Here is a 19,149-nt window from a genome sequence, read left to right as displayed (position 1 = left end):
TGCCCTCAACTGGCCCTGTGACTCTGATGGTAATGGCATTGATTCCTGGTTCATTTTAAGAGAGGAGTTGGATGGAAGGTCTTAGAGGTGCTGAGGACAAGATGGCTGCTCTAGGTCTATTGAGTGGTGTGAGTGATTCATGGAGACGAGGACGTAATGAGACAGAGTCCTGAGGGTGTATAGAATAGGCACTGTGCCTACAGCAGCTACGCTCCCTCTGGCCCCCACACCCTCTCACTCTCTCTCTCCCCTCCCCCTGTCTACCCCCTCCTTCCCCAGCTGAGAAGAGGGGCTTTTAGGGCTCTGAGAAGGGGAAGACTTTGTACTGTCCAGTTGGGATATGACTCTCCCAGTGTTGCTGGTGTTGAGTAGCGGTTACAACAAGATGATGTCTGCAGTATAAACAATCAATCTATAGTGTCTAAACGATAGGGTCTAATTAGAAATGAAATGTATAAACGTTCTCGTTAGATCTACATTCCCAGAGCCACTAATCAGCAGTAGTAAGTGTTGGGACTCCCCCAGTGAACATTAATATTTAAGGACACACAGGGACTCTTCCATTTTGGGATCTCAGAGGAGTCATCCTTCCCTTAGCTCCTCATCCTCCCCCTCTGTGGCTCCCTCCTTCACCTCCTCACCTCTCTTCCCTTACTCCACTTTCTCCCCCACCTCCTCTCCACGTCTGGAGCTCATCTTCACCTTCCTCCCCTCCCCTTCTCTCCTCTACTCTCTCACCCCCTTCTCTCCCCACACTCCCTTCTCCCCATCACTCCACCTCTTCATCTGACAGTCCCTAGCCCTGTAGCTCATCCTCACACATGGAGCTGGGTTGGGATACTCTATCTCTCTGCTTAGCCAGTTTGCCAGTCCATAGGAGATTGAGATGCCGCTGATGATGCAGCTGGTTCTTCTTTGTGGCTAATCACTTCCAGAGGCACTTTTGATTTGGGTTTCTACAGCCTGCGTTATTTTTCACATTAGCGACGTGAATGCCCTAAACTCCCCCATTTTGTATCAAATTTGCACCATATGCCTTGAAAGGAGATGAGCCGACTGGTTGGTGTGCTTCTCTCTAACTCCCCTTCCTCGTGTCCTGTTTTGATCAGCCGGGCCCTGACAGTGAGCGCTTGGAGACAGTATTACGTTCCCAAAAATTGCCTCACTGAAGATAATGAAGGCCTCCATTTTTTTGGAGGGGTACAGTGTTCAGAAATGGAGAGACAGGGACTTAACTGAAGACCTGCTCAGTAGACCGTTATTACCAAATCAACATCAAAGGTCAAAAGTCAGAAATAGGCAGTGGCACGGCAGTAGTCTAAATATATCATTCTCTTTCTCTCTCTCCCTAACTTCCTTGCTCTCGCTATAGTGTTGAAATAGTTTAATTTCACTTTAGATTACCAGTGTGTGCCATGCAGTGTAATCCATATAGAAAGACTTCATGGAAGAGTTTGTGGAAGGGTGGGAAAGGGGAAACTGATTGCCGAAGCAAATGCCGCCGTGAACCAGAATTCATATAGAGTATCTGTGTCACAATGAAACCTTTCCCCTCTGAGGGAGAGCAATCAATGCCCTTATCAACTGTCTCATCAGCACAGAGGCCAAATTTGCTGCTGGCAATTCATAGAGTGACGTGTTGCAATCAGGAATCAACCTACATCTTAGATACTGTATCTCCAGTGGAAAATAACATCATGTAACAGAAGTCAACTAAATAATACACACCTGAAAGGAAATGGGCACTCTAACTGGAGGGAAAATGTACCCATCAGAAAAGAATGTCCACACACAGCTTAGACATTCACAATGACCGTAAGAGACCATATCTTACAGTTGCCCATTGCATTAATAAGCATAAAAGTAGTTTCTTTGTTTACCTTGTTCATAGACTGCCATAACTGTCAAACAGAGGATTTCAAATAAAGATGAGATGCTCTCACAGATGCTTTTTACTTGTAACAGAACAGGTTTCTATCTGCAAACCACAGACTGCAATCTTTAAGGATTATTTTATCTCAACAGCCTCAGATAATCATCATGGGTTGCTGATTCAGAGACGGAGTAACAGTACACATTGTGCATTCATTTGTTTGTGTCATTTTCTCCATCATGACACCCTTAATCTTCCCCAGGCAGAACTCTGGGTTTCGGAACAACCGTTAATGCAGCGCTCCTCATCCCCTCATCACACAGCACCCAGATCTGGCCAGCGCTGCGACTCCTTCTTAGATAGGTTCAAATAGCTGCTGGGGCTTAACGGCTGGAAAACAAAATCACATCTCCTTTCACACATCTCACACATCTCATAGCCCTGCACGGCCTTCCTTCAGCAAGCAGTAGGGAGAGGGTTAACTGCCCTGAAGACTACTGTATGTTGGTTTTGTTCTTCTTTAATCACAGAGTTAGAACAGCGGCACCTTCACTACTGAACATCCCTGTTGTGCAACTATGCGCAAGATCATGTCTGTCTGTCTGTCTGTCTGTCTGTCTGTCTGTCTGTCTGTCTGTCTGTCTGTCTGTCTGTGTTTTAAATAATAAAAGCATGTTTCATCCTGTCAAGTCAGAGTGCAATTAAGTATCTCATCTCATAACTGCCTGACCTGACTGCAGCAGGGGTAATGATCATAATAGTAATGTACATAAACATGGGAGACGGGGAAGGGGAGCGGGTTGGTCATTGACGTTCATGGCTTATCAGCAGGCCATCACTATTGATTTATTAATGCTGGGGAACGCTAATTGAATTGAGATCCAGGAAGTAAGTTAATGTAGCTGACAGCGATACAGGAATTTAATCTCCCCATGGTGCATAGAATTATTATGACTCTTCTCTATCTGGGCTGTCAGAGGGATAAATAGTAAATCAATCTGGTCCACAATGAGGCACTCAGAACAGATTACAGAGGTAGAGAAAGACCATAACGATCCTTCCTCTGTCTCGATCACCAATCATTACTCAATTAAGACCATTTCAATAACTATTCAAAGTATTGAAAAAAATCTACGTTTTTGAAATATGCTAAGCACATATCCCCAACTGAAGCCATAGTATCAGTGTTCCAACACCTTAATAATGTGTTATTACCTGACAATGTGTTATTACCTGACAATTACCTGACATGGAAACATCCGGTTTGGAGCGAGCGGTCGCATTTGCATTCGCTCTGCAGGTAATATAACTTTTCATTACATTTCATTATAGTACAACGGTTTAAGTACAACGGTTTAATTTGTCCAACCTTAGCAATTTCTTCTTAGCTAGCTACATAACCGTCTGTGTATCAAAGATAATTGCGTAATTATCGTATTTCGTCGTCTATCGTAGTCCACACTGCTATCTGCCCAGCAGCTAGCCAGCTAGCAAACGTCCACCGTCTACCGAATAGTAGTATAACTTTTCATTACATTTCATTATAGTACAACGGTCTGATTTTCATTTTCATTACAGTACAACGGTTTGATTTGTTTGATCTTAGCTAGCTACATAGCCGTCTTTGTATCAAACATAATTGTGTAGTTATTGAGGTTCGCTAGCCAGCTATTTTCGTCCTAACGTAACGCAACGTAGCCAACACTGCTAGCTAGCCAGCTTGCCACCGAATAGCAGCATTGTAGAAACGAGTGCATTACAACGGAACGACTTGATCAGTGTAGTGTTAGCTGGCTACACAGTTGTCTTTGCTATCTTTGATTTGTTTGATCTTAGCTAGCTACTTAGCTGGCTACATAGCCGTCTTTGTATCAAAGATAATTGTGTAGTTATCGAGGTTCACTGAGGTTCGCTAGCCAGGTATTCTCGTCCTAACGTAACGTAACATAACGTAGTCAACCCTGCTAGCTAGCCAGCTAGCCACCGATTAGCAGCACTGTAGAAACGATTACATTACAACGGAACGACTTGATTTGTGTAGTGTTAGCTAGCTACATAGTTTTCTTTGCTATCTTTGTATCTAAGATAATTGTGTAGCTTTGAGTAATTATCGGTTAGCTAGCCAGCTATTTTCGCCTGCCGCGCTGCCGTCCTCCTACCTAGCCAACACTGCTAGCTAACACTGCTAGCTAGCCAACTTCTACCGAATAGCAGCACTGTAGAAACTTACATTACAACGGAACGACTTGATTAGCGTAGTGTTAGCTAGTTGTCTTTGCTGTCCTTGTATCCATGATAATTGTGTAGTTTAGAGAAATTTAGAGAAATTGTCGAGGTCACCTAGCCAGCTTCACTTTCAACAACGCAGCCACTGCTAGCCAGGCTACTTCACCAGCCAGCAGTACTATATCATTTTAGTCAATCAGATCAGATTTTTTTGCAACGTAAGCTTAACTTTCTGAACATTCGAGACGTGTAGCCCACTTGTCATTCTAATCTCCTTTGCTTTAGCGTAGCCTCTTCTGTAGCCTGTCAACTATGTGTCTGTCTATCCCTGTTCTCTCCTCTCTGCACAGACCATACAAACGCTTCACACTGCGTGGCCGCGCCCACCCTAACCTGGTGGTCCCAGCCCGCACGACCCACGTGGAGTTCCAGGTCTCCGGTAGCCTCTGGAACTGCCGATCCGCGGCCAACAAGGCAGAGCTCATCTCAGCCTATGCGTCCCTCCAGTCCCTCGACTTCTTGGCACTGACGGAAACATGGCTCACCACAGATAACACTGCTACTCCTACTGCTCTCTCTTCGTCTGCCCACGTGTTCTCGCACACCCCGAGAGCTTCTGGTCAGCGGGGTGGTGGCACCGGGATCCTCATCTCTCCCAAGTGGTCATTCTCTCTTTCTCCCCTTACCCATCTGTCTATCGCCTCCTTTGAATTCCATGCTGTCACAGTTACCAGCCCTTTCAAGCTTAACATCCTTATCATTTATCGCCCTCCAGGTTCCCTTGGAGAGTTCATCAATGAGCTTGATGCCTTGATAAGCTCCTTTCCTGAGGACGGCTCACCTCTCACAGTTCTGGGTGACTTTAACCTCCCCATGTCTACCTTTGACTCATTCCTCTCTGCCTCCTTCTTTCCACTCCTCTCCTCTTTTGACCTCACCCTCTCACCTTCCCCCCCTACTCACAAGGCAGGCAATACGCTTGACCTCATCTTTACTAGATGCTGTTCTTCCACTAACCTCATTGCAACTCCCCTCCAAGTCTCCGACCACTACCTTGTATCCTTTTCCCTCTCGCTCTCATCCAACACTTCCCACACTGCCCCTACTCGGATGGTATCGCGCCGTCCCAACCTTCGCTCTCTCTCCCCCGCTACTCTCTCCTCTTCCATCCTATCATCTCTTCCCTCTGCCCAAACCTTCTCCAACCTATCTCCTGATTCTGCCTCCTCAACCCTCCTCTCCTCCCTTTCTGCATCCTTTGACTCTCTATGTCCCCTATCCTCCAGGCCGGCTCGGTCCTCCCCTCCCGCTCCGTGGCTCGACGACTCATTGCGAGCTCACAGAACAGGGCTCCGGGCAGCCGAGCGGAAATGGAGGAAAACTCGCCTCCCTGCGGACCTGGCATCCTTTCACTCCCTCCTCTCTACATTTTCCTCTTCTGTCTCTGCTGCTAAAGCCACTTTCTACCACTCTAAATTCCAAGCATCTGCCTCTAACCCTAGGAAGCTCTTTGCCACCTTCTCCTCCCTCCTGAATCCTCCTCCCCCTCCCCCCCTCCTCCTCCCTCTCTGCAGACGACTTCGTCAACCATTTTGAAAAGAAGGTCGACGACATCCGATCCTCGTTTGCTAAGTCAAACGACACCGCTGGTTCTGCTCACACTGCCCTACCCTGTGCTTTGACCTCTTTCTCCCCTCTCTCTCCAGATGAAATCTCGCGTCTTGTGACGGCCGGCCGCCCAACAACCTGCCCGCTTGACCCTATCCCCTCCTCTCTTCTCCAGACCATTTCCGGAGACCTTCTCCCTTACCTCACCTCGCTCATCAACTCATCCTTGACCGCTGGCTACGTCCCTTCCGTCTTCAAGAGAGCGAGAGTTGCACCCCTTCTGAAAAAACCTACACTCGATCCCTCCGATGTCAACAACTACAGACCAGTATCCCTTCTTTCTTTTCTCTCCAAAACTCTTGAACGTGCCGTCCTTGGCCAGCTCTCCTGCTATCTCTCTCAGAATGACCTTCTTGATCCAAATCAGTCAGGTTTCAAGACTAGTCATTCAACTGAGACTGCTCTTCTCTGTATCACGGAGGCACTCCGCACTGCTAAAGCTAGCTCTCTCTCCTCTGCTCTCATCCTTCTAGACCTATCGGCTGCCTTCGATACTGTGAACCATCAGATCCTCCTCTCCACCCTCTCCGAGTTGGGCATCTCCGGCGCGGCCCACGCTTGGATTGCGTCCTACCTGACAGGTCGCTCCTACCAGGTGGCGTGGCGAGAATCTGTCTCCTCACCACGCGCTCTCACCACTGGTGTCCCCCAGGGCTCTGTTCTAGGCCCTCTCCTATTCTCGCTATACACCAAGTCACTTGGCTCTGTCATAACCTCACATGGTCTCTCCTATCATTGCTATGCAGACGACACACAATTAATCTTCTCCTTTCCCCCTTCTGATGACCAGGTGGCGAATCGCATCTCTGCATGCCTGGCAGACATATCAGTGTGGATGACGGATCACCACCTCAAGCTGAACCTCGGCAAGACGGAGCTGCTCTTCCTCCCAGGGAAGGACTGCCCGTTCCATGATCTCGCCATCACGGTTGACAACTCCATTGTGTCCTCCTCCCAGAGCGCTAAGAACCTTGGCGTGATCCTGGACAACACCCTGTTGTTCTCAACTAACATCAAGGCGGTGGCCCGTTCCTGTAGGTTCATGCTCTACAACATCCGCAGAGTACGACCCTGCCTCACACAGGAAGCGGCGCAGGTCCTAATCCAGGCACTTGTCATCTCCCGTCTGGATTACTGCAACTCGCTGTTGGCTGGGCTCCCTGCCTGTGCCATTAAACCCCTACAACTCATCCAGAACGCCGCAGCCCGTCTGGTGTTCAACCTTCCCAAGTTCTCTCACGTCACCCCGCTCCTCCGCTCTCTCCACTGGCTTCCAGTTGAAGCTCGCATCCGCTACAAGACCATGGTGCTTGCCTACGGAGCTGTGAGGGGAACGGCACCTCAGTACCTTCAGGCTCTGATCAGGCCCTACACCCAAACAAGGGCACTGCGTTCATCCACCTCTGGCCGGCTCGCCTCCCTACCACTGAGGAAGTACAGTTCCCGCTCAGCCCAGTCAAAACTGTTCGCTGCTCTGGCACCCCAATGGTGGAACAAACTCCCTCACGACGCCAGGACAGCGGAGTCAATCACCACCTTCCGGAGACACCTGAAACCCCACCTCTTCAAGGAATACCTAGGATAGGATAAAGCAATCCTTCTGCCCCCCCCCCCCCCCCCCCTTAAAAGATTTAGATGCACTATTGTAAAGTGGCTGTTCCACTGGATGTCATAAGGTGAATGCACCAATTTGTAAGTCGCTCTGGATAAGAGCGTCTGCTAAATGACTTAAATGTAAAATGTAAATGTAATGTGTTATTACCTGACAATGTGTTATTACCTGACAATATGTTATTACCTGACAATGTGTTATTACCTGACAATGTGTTATTACCTGACAATGTGTTATTACCTGACAATGTGTTAGTACCTGACAATGTGTTATTACCTGACAATGTGTTATTACCTGACAATGTGTTATTACCTGACAATGTGTTATTACCTGACAATGTGTTATTACCTGACAATGTGTTATTACCTGACAATGTGTTATTACCTGACAATGTGTTATGCATTTCCAAGTCAAGTGGATACTATACCTACATGTTTCAAGCAGACCACTATAGTCCCTGTGCCCATGCCAGTAACCTGTCAAAATGACTATCGTCCTGTAGCACTCACATCTGTAGCCATGAAATTATTTGAAAGGCTGGTCATGGCTCACATCAACACCATCATCCCAGATACCCTGGACCCATTCCAATTGGCATTCCGCCCCAACAGATCCACAGATGACGCAATCTCTATTGCACTATTGCACACTGCCCTTTCTCTCTCGGACAAAAGGAACACCTACGTGAAAATGCTGTTCATTGACTACAGCAGCATTCAACAACATTGTGCCCTCCAAGCTCATCACTAAACTAAGGATGGACTTCTTGACGGGACGTCTCTTGGTGGTGAGGGTAGGCAACAACACATCCACCTCAACAATGGGGCCTGCACCGTACTCCAACACCATCATTAAATTTGCAGACGACACGATGAGACATCCTATAGGGAGGAGATCAGAGAACTAGCAGTGTGGTGCCAGGACAACAACCTCTCCCTCAACGTCAGCAAGACAAAGGAGCTGATCGTGGACTACAGGGAATGGAGGGCTGAGCACTACCCTATTCACATCGACGGAGCTGTAGTAGGCAGAGAGCTTCGGTGTCCACAAGTTCCTCGGTGTACACATCACTAAGGCTCTATCATGGTCCACACACCAACAAAGTCGTGAAGAATGCACGACAACGCCTCCTCCTCAGGAGGCTCAAAATATTTGACATGGGCCCTCAGATCCTCAAAACGTTTGACAGCTGCACCATTAAGAGCATCTTGACCGGCTGCATCAGCGCTTGGTATGGCAACTACTTGGCATCCAACTGAAAGGTGCTACAGAGAGTGAGTACTGCCCAGTTCACCGCTGGGGCCAAGCACCCTGCCATCCAGGACCTCTATACCAGGCAGTGTCAGAGAAAGGCATTAAAAATTGTCAAAGACTCCAGCCACCCAAATCATAGACTGTTCTTTCTGCTATCACACGGCATGTCTGGAACCAACAGGATCATGAACAGCTTCTTCCCCCCCAACCATAAGACTGCTAAATAGTTAGTCCAGGTAGCTATTAAACAATCTGCATTGACGCTTTTTGCACTAACTTTTATGACTCATAACATACACTTCTGCTACTGTTTATTCTCTGTCATTTTAATCCTGATTATATGTGCATATCTAACTCAATTACCTCGTACCCCTTCACATACAGTAGACTCAGTACTGGCACCCTGTGTATATAGCCAAGTTATCGTTACTTGTTGTGTATTTATTATTACTTTTATAATGACATGTTTTACTTTTATTTAATTTCTCTATTTTCTCTCTCTCTATATTGTTGGGAAGGGCCCGTAAGTTAGCGTTTCACTGTTAGTCTACACTGGTTGATTACAATGCATGTGACAAATACAATTGGATTTGATTGATTTGATATCCCTAGGCCCCCTGTAAGAGTATAAACCACCTACACACAGGACCAGTCAAAAGTTTGGACCCACCTACTCATACAGCAGTTTTTCTTTCTTTTTACTTTTTTCTACATTGTAGAATAATAGTGAAGACATCAAAACTATGAAACAACACATATTGAATCATGTAGTAACCAAAAGTGTTACACAAATCTAAATATATTTGATATTTGAGGTTATTGAAAGTAGCCACCCTTTGTCTTGATGACAGCTTTGCACACTCTTGGCATTCTCTCTACCAGCTTCATGAGGTAGTCACCTGGAATGCATTTCAATTAACAGTTGTGCCTTGGAATTTCTTTCCTTCTTAATGCGTTTGAGCCAATCAGTTGTGTGGTGACGGTATACAGAAGGTAGCTCTATTTGGTAAAAGACCAAGTCCATATTATGGCAAGAACAGCTCAAATAAGCAAAGAGAAACGACAATCCATCATTACTTTAAAACATGAAGGTCAGTCAATCCTGAACATTTCAAGAACTTTGGAAAGTTTCTTCAAGTGCAGTCGAAAAACCATCAAGCGCTATGATGAAACTGGCTCTCACGAGGACCGCCACAGGAAAGGAAGAACCAGAGTTACCTCTGCTGCAGAGGATAAGTTCATTAGAGTTACCAGCTTCAGATTACAGCCCAAATAAATTCTTCACAGAGTTCAAGTAACAGACACATCTCAACATCAACTGTTCAGAAGAGACTGTGTGAATCAGGCCTTCATTGTCGAATTGCTGCAAAGAAACCATTACTATAGGACACCAATAAGAAGAAGAGACATTCTAGGGGCCAAGAAAAACGAGAAATGGACATTAGATCGGTGGAAATCTGTCCTTTGGTCTGATGAGATTTTTGGGTTCCAACCGACGTGTCTTTGTGAGATGCAGAGTAGGTGAACGGTTGAACTCCGCGTGTGTGGTTCCCACCGTGAAGCACAAGGGAGGAGGTGTGTGTCACGCCCTGGCCTTAGTATTCTTTGTTTTCTTTATTATTTTAGTTAGGTCAGGGTGTGACATGGGGAATGTATGTGTTTTTGGATTGTCTAGGGGTTTGTAGGTTAAATGGGTCAGTTTCTTGTCTAGGGGTTTTGTATGTCTATGGCTGCCTAGATTGGTTCTCAATTAGAGGCAGCTGTGGTTCATTGTCTCTGATTGAGAGCCATATTTAAGGCAGCCATAGGCATTGGGTTTTGTGGGTAATTGTCGATGTAGAACGTTTGTAGCTTTTGTATTGCACTTACGTTTGTAGCTTCACGGTCGTTTGTTGTTTTGTTTTGTTTTGTTATAAGTGTTCGTTTCGTGTTTCACTCGTCTCAAATAAAAGAGATGTATTTTTCACACGCTGCGCCTTGGTCCACTCATTATCCTCAAGACGATCGTGACAGTGTGATGGTGTGGGGTGCTTCTGGTGACACTGTCGGTGATTTATTTACAATTCAAGGCACATTTAACCAGCATGGCTACCACAGCATTCTGCAGCGATATGCCACCCCATATAGTTTGCGCTTAGTGGGATTATCATTTGTTTTTCAACAGGACAATGACCCAACACACCTCCAGGCTGTGTAAGGGCTATTTGACCAAGAAGGAGAGTGATGGAGTGCTGCCAACCTCAACCCAGTTGAGATGGTTTGCGATGAGTTGGACCGCAGAGTGAAGGAAAAGCAGCCAAAAAGTGCTCAGCATATGTGGGAACTCCTTCAAGCCTGTTGGAAAGGATTTTCAGGTGAAACTGGATGAGAGAATGCCAAGAGTGTGCAAAGCTGTCATAAAGGCAAAGTGTGGTTACTTTGAAGAATCTAAAATCTAAAATATATTTTGATTTGTTTTACACTTTTTTGGTTACTACGTGATTCCATTTGTGTGATTTCATAGTTTTGATGTCTTCACTATTATTCTACAATGTAGAACATAGTACAAATAACAACATGTGCCCTTGAAAGAGAAGACAAGTTGCCTGCATTAGCACTTTGCATGAGACTACCACCACTACAACTACCACTACAAGTTCCTATATTATCAGAACAACCACTACAAAATACCCTTATGTAAAGTAACTAATAAGGCTAAAATCTACAGAAGGCAGGAGTTCTCCCACATGGTCCATTTCTTAAATGTATATGTATTTGTACAGCTGGTGTTTAATGTTAGCCCGGTCTGAAGGTAAAGTAAATCCGCAGACTGGAGCTCTGACAGTAGTTGGAGGATCAGTGTCCAGAGCAAAGAGGAGCAGAGAGCCATGCCCAAACCACTACAGTGTACTCAGCACTGCTGCCACCCACCCAGCCAAGGTGTGTGGGCATGCCTGGCGGGGATCAGATGACCTCGGCCGGGGTCGCGAGCCAGGGAGGACGTTGTTGTGTGTTTGAGCGTTAATGAGTGCTCCCACATACACACACACACACACACACACACACACACACACACACACACACACACACACACAAAAGAGGGAGAGATGGAGAGATGGAGAGATGAAGAGATCATACAATTATACAACCAGACTCACTGGCCAGGCGACGGCGGAAAAAGAAAAACACTTTTTTTCTCTCACTCTTTTTCTTCTCAGTGGTTAATAGATACATGAGTTATATACTTATTTTAGCCTCTTTAATCTTGAGATTTTATTGCATACTCAGCCAAGGCCTTCTACCAGTTTCAGGGAGACGCTGCCAAAAGAAATGAATGAAAAACTGAAAAAACTAACCATGGCTCAGAAGCCTTCCTCTTCTTGCCTTTCATTTCCTTTGAAAATCTAAGCTGTAAAAGAAACACCTAACTCAGACCAGGTATTGTATTAACACAGTGTATCTCAGAGAGACTCCCCTGGAGATGGACACGGTAGTCCAGTTTGCAGTTATGTACTGACGTTGCATGTGGAAATCAGACACATGTTGTCAAAGACAAAGAAAGAGGCACAGTCATCTGTCTTATACTAAGCAAAGAAAACACATGAACTAAGAGTGAGATGGCGCCTTACATATTTTCTTCTGTAAGACACTACATCTTAATACTATATCGCACGAGGATACTAGTGATTATCTTAATTGTATGTTACTTCTTAGTTATCAAACATATTTACGCCATCAGAGCTTGATTGAATGATTTGCCTAATGAAGCAATGCTTCCCAGCATCTATTGCCCTATTGAAGATACAGAGTGGGGCATGGTGTTGGCCCTAATACAGGCCCGATTTTCTCTGGCCATAATGGATTGTATGAGTGGAGTGGGGCTTCTAGCTGACCACTGCATTAGGGGCCGGGGGGCTGTGGCCACTGCAGCTCACAGGACTGAAGAGACTGGAGAGTACTTAACGCTGGGCTGGGAAAGGAGGGGAGTGGAGGGCCTCTGAAAACCACAGCTGACCACCGGGGCACTGGGAAATTAGACTAGGGAAACCACCGTCCAGACCCGGGTTGGAAAACAACGAGTAGGTGAGTTGTGGGGCCTGGCGGCCGGCGGGCACGGACACGCTGATGGAGGTATTAAGATATTAATTGCTTTTTGACATGATTTTGTTAAGGGGAGAGGTAGAGGGCAGGCTGCGGCTTCTCTCTCACACACACATGGGTGGTTTACTGGCGGAGGAGCCTGACAAGGCAGAAAGGGAAGGATTGGTGGAGGGATCTATCTACACAGGAAAGGGCCTGAGCACACCATCAGTAGGATATTGCATGGCACTCTCTGAGGTCCAGTTGATTGCATGGAAATAATGTTGGATGGTTCATTTACTGTTATTCTATTGTTGGAATACTTAACAGTAAGTAGGTGTGCCACTATACCAACAATTTACAAGACTTTGCCGTAAGGATTACCATATCTAGTTCCAGGTAATATAATAACTACATAATAATGACATAGTAATACATGAGGGGGAGGTGAGCCACACAGCACAGGGAGTGTTGGGAGACAGCAGCGTTTGGGAAACAGATTGTGCTTTAACCCCAGTGAGGTGGTGGTGCGTCAGCTGCAGGGGCGGCCTGCGCACACGGGGGCAGACATAAACAGCCGAGCAGCGCCCCTGATGCAAGGCCAGTCTCAGTCTACAGCCCTGGGAGGAGTGAATCACCAGCACTGGATCTCAGTACGGACATACAGACCCTGTACTTACTGTATACTGCTGTAACCACGTCCCTCTGTCCACCATGTGTGTGTGTGTGTCTGTGTGTGTGTGTCTCTGTGTCTGTCTGTACTGAACATTATGTCTGTGTATGTGTGTGTGTGTGACCATGCGTTTGTGCAGAGGCAATTGAAGAGGGAGGGAGGGATGGGCAGAAAGTATTACCATCAGCATATCTGTGGATCAAGGAGAATCCCTCTCTAATCCTGGCCTCTCTCCAGACTCCCACACACCGCAATTATCATTAATCCAGCCCTCCTCCTCCCTCCCAGAACCAGGGGCTGGGGCTACAGAAGCAGAGTTTGAGTGGGGTGATGTGTGTGTGTTTTGGGGGTGAAGAGGGGAAGAGGGGAGGGCAATTAGCTCAGTGTGCCTCTGGAGACAAGACTCCCCCTAGAAACCACAAGGCTACCACTGGGTTGTGGCAGATCCAGAGATAGAACACACACACAATAAATGAACTAAAACTGTGGTGATAGCCTATGAACTGCATTTGACCAGTGGTTACATTACTCTCTTTAAGACAGAGAGAAGCCACACTACCAGCGGGGAGTTTCCTCATTCACCCGCTCCCACAAACCCGTTTTTATTTTTCTCCTTGCCTTGCCTTATGGTTTTTGTTCAGTGTCCCGTTCGATATCCTGTATTCAGTGTGTTCTGTATTCTGAAGGGGAGCCAATAACAGCATATAGAAAAGCCGGGGAACGTGTGAAACCTGAACTGCATGTGTCTGGAAGTCTCTCAGACAGTTAATTATGGCTTTCACTTGGTTTGATAGATTACCTACAGTAAGGTGCTGCTCTGAACTCACATTAAACACACATCTGCAGGGCAAACACAACACAGAGGGTTGCCCTGCCCTGACACTCAACACTAACTCGATCTGAGCTGAGACTCACAAAACACACAAGCCAGAGCTGCGGAACTAGAGGAACCAACAGAGAAGTGATAACAGAAGGAAACAGTTCAGACCAAAACAATGGGCTGGGTTAAGTCAAAGCTGCCTCAGAAATGTTTATACAGGGTCTTTGTTGACATACTGTAGCTACTGTCCAATGTACACATGCCTCGTTTTGAAAACTGGAAATCCTCCTTGAAAGCAGTCTACCCGCCCCTTTTGAATTTTTTTACACTGATCAAACCCATGCTATTTCAGTTCACCAATAATAGGTGAATTATACAATGTAAGTTTGATTGAATTGAACCCAAGGTGTGAGAAATATTAACTAAGACAAAACAGAAGGGAGATACATGCTAAACTAACAACAGACACAATTATTATCTTAAATGGACACAAACATACAACAACACAAATTAAGTCGAGTGCAACAACAGAGACAGATGATGAGGGTATGATGCAAGCTTTTTAGGGGTGAGAATTCACCCTGTGATTTCCCCATGCAGAGCTGAGAGAGGTGTTGTCTAGGCTAGCTGACAGTGAGTTGTTCTTGGGAACAGGGTGGAGAGGTGTCAGGGTGGAGAGGTGTCAGGGTGGAGAGGTGTCAGGGTGGTGACCTGTGTAACAGACCTCAGATCTCACACCTTGAACGTTTTTTGGATAGCAGAACCCTTAGTTCTTCATCTCTCTCTGTCTGTCTTGTGAACACTAATACGTTATACAGGGTCTTTGTTTACAAGTCGAGTAGTGAATTCAAAATAAATTAAATTCAACCACAGAGACCAGGGAGGTTTTTCAATGACTCACAAAGATGGGCACGTATTTGTAGATGGGTAACAAAAAAAACAGACACTGAATATCCCTTTGAGCATGATGAAGTTATTAATTACACTTTGGATGGTGTATGAATACACCCAGTCACTACAAAGATACAGGGGTCCTTCCTAACTCTAGTTGCCGGAGAACGTACTGTAGGAAACAGTTCAGGGACTACACCATGACACAAATGGTGATTTTAAAACGGAATAGAGCTAAGCACAGACAAAATCAGAGGAAAACTTGGTTCAGTCTGCTTTCCAACAGATACTGAGAGACAAATTCACCTTTCAGCAGGACAATAACCTAAAACTCAAGGCCAAATTTACAGTGCCTTTGGAAGGTATTCAGACCCCTTGATTTTTTCCACATTTTGTTATGTTACAACCTTATTCTAAAATGTAATAAAATAAAAAAATGTCCTTAGCAATCTACACACAATACCCAATAATGACTAAGCAAAAACAGGTTTTTAGAAATTTTAGCAAATGTATAAAAAATATTGTCACGCCCTGTAAGCTGTATTTTCTCTGTGTTGGTTGGGGCGTGATAGTGACTTGGGTGGGTCATCTAGGTGTTTTGTATTTCTATGGTGGCCTGATATGGTTCCCAATCAGAGGCAGCTGTTTATCGTTGTCTCTGATTGGGGATCATATTTAGGTAGCCATTTCCCCATTGGTATTCGTGGGATCTTGTCTACAGATAGTTGCCTGAGTGCACAACAGTAGCTTCACGTTTCGTTTGTGCTTATTTGTTTTGTTAGGTGAGTTTCGGTTTATTAGAAATATGTGGAACTCTACTCACGCTGCGCCTTGGTCTATTCATTACGACGAGCGTGACAAATATTTACATACTGTAAGTATTCAGACCCTTTGCTATGAGACTCAGGTGCTCAGGTGCATCCTGTTTCCATTGATCATCCTTGAGATATTTCCACAACTTGATTGGAGTGCATCTGTGGTAAATTCAATTGATTAGACATGTTTTAGAAAGGCACACACCATTCTGTATAAGGTCCCACATTTGACAGTGCATGTCAGAGCAAAATCCAAGCCATGAGGTCAAAGGAATTGTCCGTAGAGCTCCGAGACAGGGTTGTGTCGAAGCACAGATCTGGGGAAGGGTACCAAAAAATGTCTGCAGCATTGAAGGTCCCATAGAACACAGTGGCCTCCATCATTCTTAAATTGAAAACGTTTGGAACCACCAAGACTCTTCCTAGAGCTGGCCACCCGACTAAACTGAGTAGTCCGGGAGAAGGACATTGGTCAGGGAGGTGACCAAGAACCCGATGGTCAGTTCTTTTGTAGAGATGGGAAAACCTTCCAGAAGGACAACCATCTCTGCAGCACCACCAATCAGGCCTTTACGGCAGAGTGGTGAGATGGAAGCCACTACTCAGTAAAAGGCACATGACAGCCCACTTGGAGTTTGCCAAAAGACACCTAAAGACTCTCAGACCATGAGAAACAAGATTCTCTGGACTGATGAAACCAACATTGAACTCTTTGGCCTGAATGCCAAGCGTAACATCTGGAGGAAACCTGGCACCATCCCTACGGCGAGCATGGTGGTGGCAGCATCATACTGTAGGGATGTTTTTCATCGTCAGGGACTAGGAGACTAGTCAGGATCGAGGAAAAGATTAACGGAGCAAAGTACAGAGAGATCCTTGATCAAAACCTGCTCCAGAGCGCTCAAGACCTCAGACTGGGGCAAAAGATAATCTTCCAACAGGACAACGACCCTAAGCACAGAGCCAAGACAATGCAAGAATGGCTTCGGGACAAGTCTCTGAATGTCCTTGAGTGGCCCAGCCAGAGCCCGGACTTGAACCCAATCAAACATATCTGGAAACACCTAAAAATAGCTGTGCAGCAACGCTCCCCATCCAACCTGACAGAGCTTGAGAGGATGTGCAGAGAAGAATGAGAGAAACTCCCCAAATACAGGTGTGCCAAGATTGTAGTGTCATACCCAAGAAGACTCAACGCTGTAAGCGCTGCCAAAGGTGCTTCAAACAAGTACTGAGTAAAGGGAAAAATATATATTAAGCACAAAGAAAAACAATGAATTTTGGTTAGTCATTATGAGGTATTGTGTGTAGATTGATGAGTAAAACATATTTTTTATACATTTTAGAATAAGGCTGTAACGTAACAAAATGTGGAAAAAGTCAAGGGGTCTGAATACTGAATACTACTGAGCAAATATTGTACAAACTAGGAGTGAAAAGCTCGGGACTTACCCAGAAAGACTGACAGCTGTAGTCACTGCCAAAGGTGATTCTAACACGTATGTGTGAATACTATCAAATCAAGATATACAGTATTAGTGTTTTAGCTTCCATTAACTTAAAAAAATGTCTCTTCCACTTTGACATTGAAGAGTATTTGGTGTAGATCATTGAAAAAAAAGACAATAAAATCAATTTTAATCCCTATTTGTAAAACAACATGTGGAAAAAGTCAAGTGGTGTGAATACTTTCGGAAGGCACTGTATGTGCACATAACTTACATTTCAATCCAAATTTCCCATTGATGCATGATTTATGTGAATGTCTAAATGAGGCGCAACTATCTCAAGCTAGGATTCAGCCCTCAGAACATAATGAACCATTTAGCTGATCCAGGAAAATCCAAGAGAGATACAGTACTAAATATTGCTTGCAGTATTTTCTTCAGATAGCATTTTCTCAGAAAGTCTCTCTCATTAAACCAATTACTCCGTCATTCATTTGGAAAAACACTTTGTAATGCTTCCTGTTAGCAGCAGCTGCTGTGTTTACAATTGCAAAAGTTAAAAGCTTTACTGTTTAGCAAACATCCTTTTGCAATCTTACATGAAGTGATTTTTTTCTCCCTGTTCTTGTGCATGGCCTATTATGGCATTTTGCTTGTGATAAAAAGTCAGAGAGTGAAAAATGTCCCCAATAGGCAGCTGCACGCTACAGCTAACGCGTCAAAATCAGTTCCAGACCCCTCCGAGCCGGATCAAGGGGAAGGGGAGAGAGGCACAGTAAGAGGAAACAAAAGCTAAATTAATTAATTGCAAATGTACTGTATCTGAGGGGGAGAGAGAGGAGGCGTCAGAGAGGCTATGTATCTGACAGGGGGAATGAGGTGGTGTAAGAAGAAATGAAAGAGAGAGTATGGCAATGTATGTGAGAGGGTTGTGATGCAGAGGTATTCTAGGGAGAGAGTGGTATGAACCAGAGGTATTCTAGGGAGAGAGTGGTATGAACCAGAGGTATTCTAGGGAGAGAGTGGTATGAACCAGAGGTATTCTAGGGAGAGAGTGATATGAACCAGAGGTATTCTAGGGAGAGAGTGGTATGAACCAGAGGTATTCTAGGGAGAGAGTGGTATGAACCAGAGGTATTCTAGGGAGAGAGTGATATGAACCAGAGGTATTCTAGGGAGAGACAGTGGTATGAACCAGAGGTATTCTAGGGAGAGACAGTGGTATGAACCAGAGGTATTCTAGGGAGAGACAGTGGTATGAACCAGAGGTATTCTAGGGAGAGAGTGGTATGAACCAGAGGTATTCTAGGGAGAGAGTGCTATGAACCAGAGGTATTCTAGGGAGAGAGTGGTATGAACCAGAGGTATTCTAGGGAGAGAGTGGTATGAACCAGAGGTATTCTAGGGAGAGACTGGTATGAACCAGAGGTATTCTAGGGAGAGAGTGGTATGAACCAGAGGTATTCTAGGGAGAGAGTGGTATGAACCAGAGGTATTCTAGGGAGAGAGTGGTATGAACCAGAGGTATTCTAGGGAGAGAGTGATATGAACCAGAGGTATTCTAGGGAGAGACAGTGGTATGAACCAGAGGTATTCTAGGGAGAGAGTGGTATGAACCAGCAGTATTCTAGGGAGAGACTATGGTATGAACCAGAGGTATTCTAGGGAGAGACAATTATATGAACCAGATGTATTCTAGGGAGAGACAGTGGTATGAACCAGAGGTATTCTAGGGAGAGACAGTGGTATGAACCAGAGGTATTCTAGGGAGAGACAGTGGTATGAACCAGAGGTATTCTAGGGAGAGACA

The sequence above is a fragment of the Salvelinus fontinalis genome, chromosome 15 (genome assembly GCF_029448725.1).
Source record: "Salvelinus fontinalis isolate EN_2023a chromosome 15, ASM2944872v1, whole genome shotgun sequence".
Classification (NCBI taxonomy): Eukaryota; Metazoa; Chordata; class Actinopteri; order Salmoniformes; family Salmonidae; genus Salvelinus; species Salvelinus fontinalis.
Note: the sequence above shows the minus strand (reverse complement) of the source record.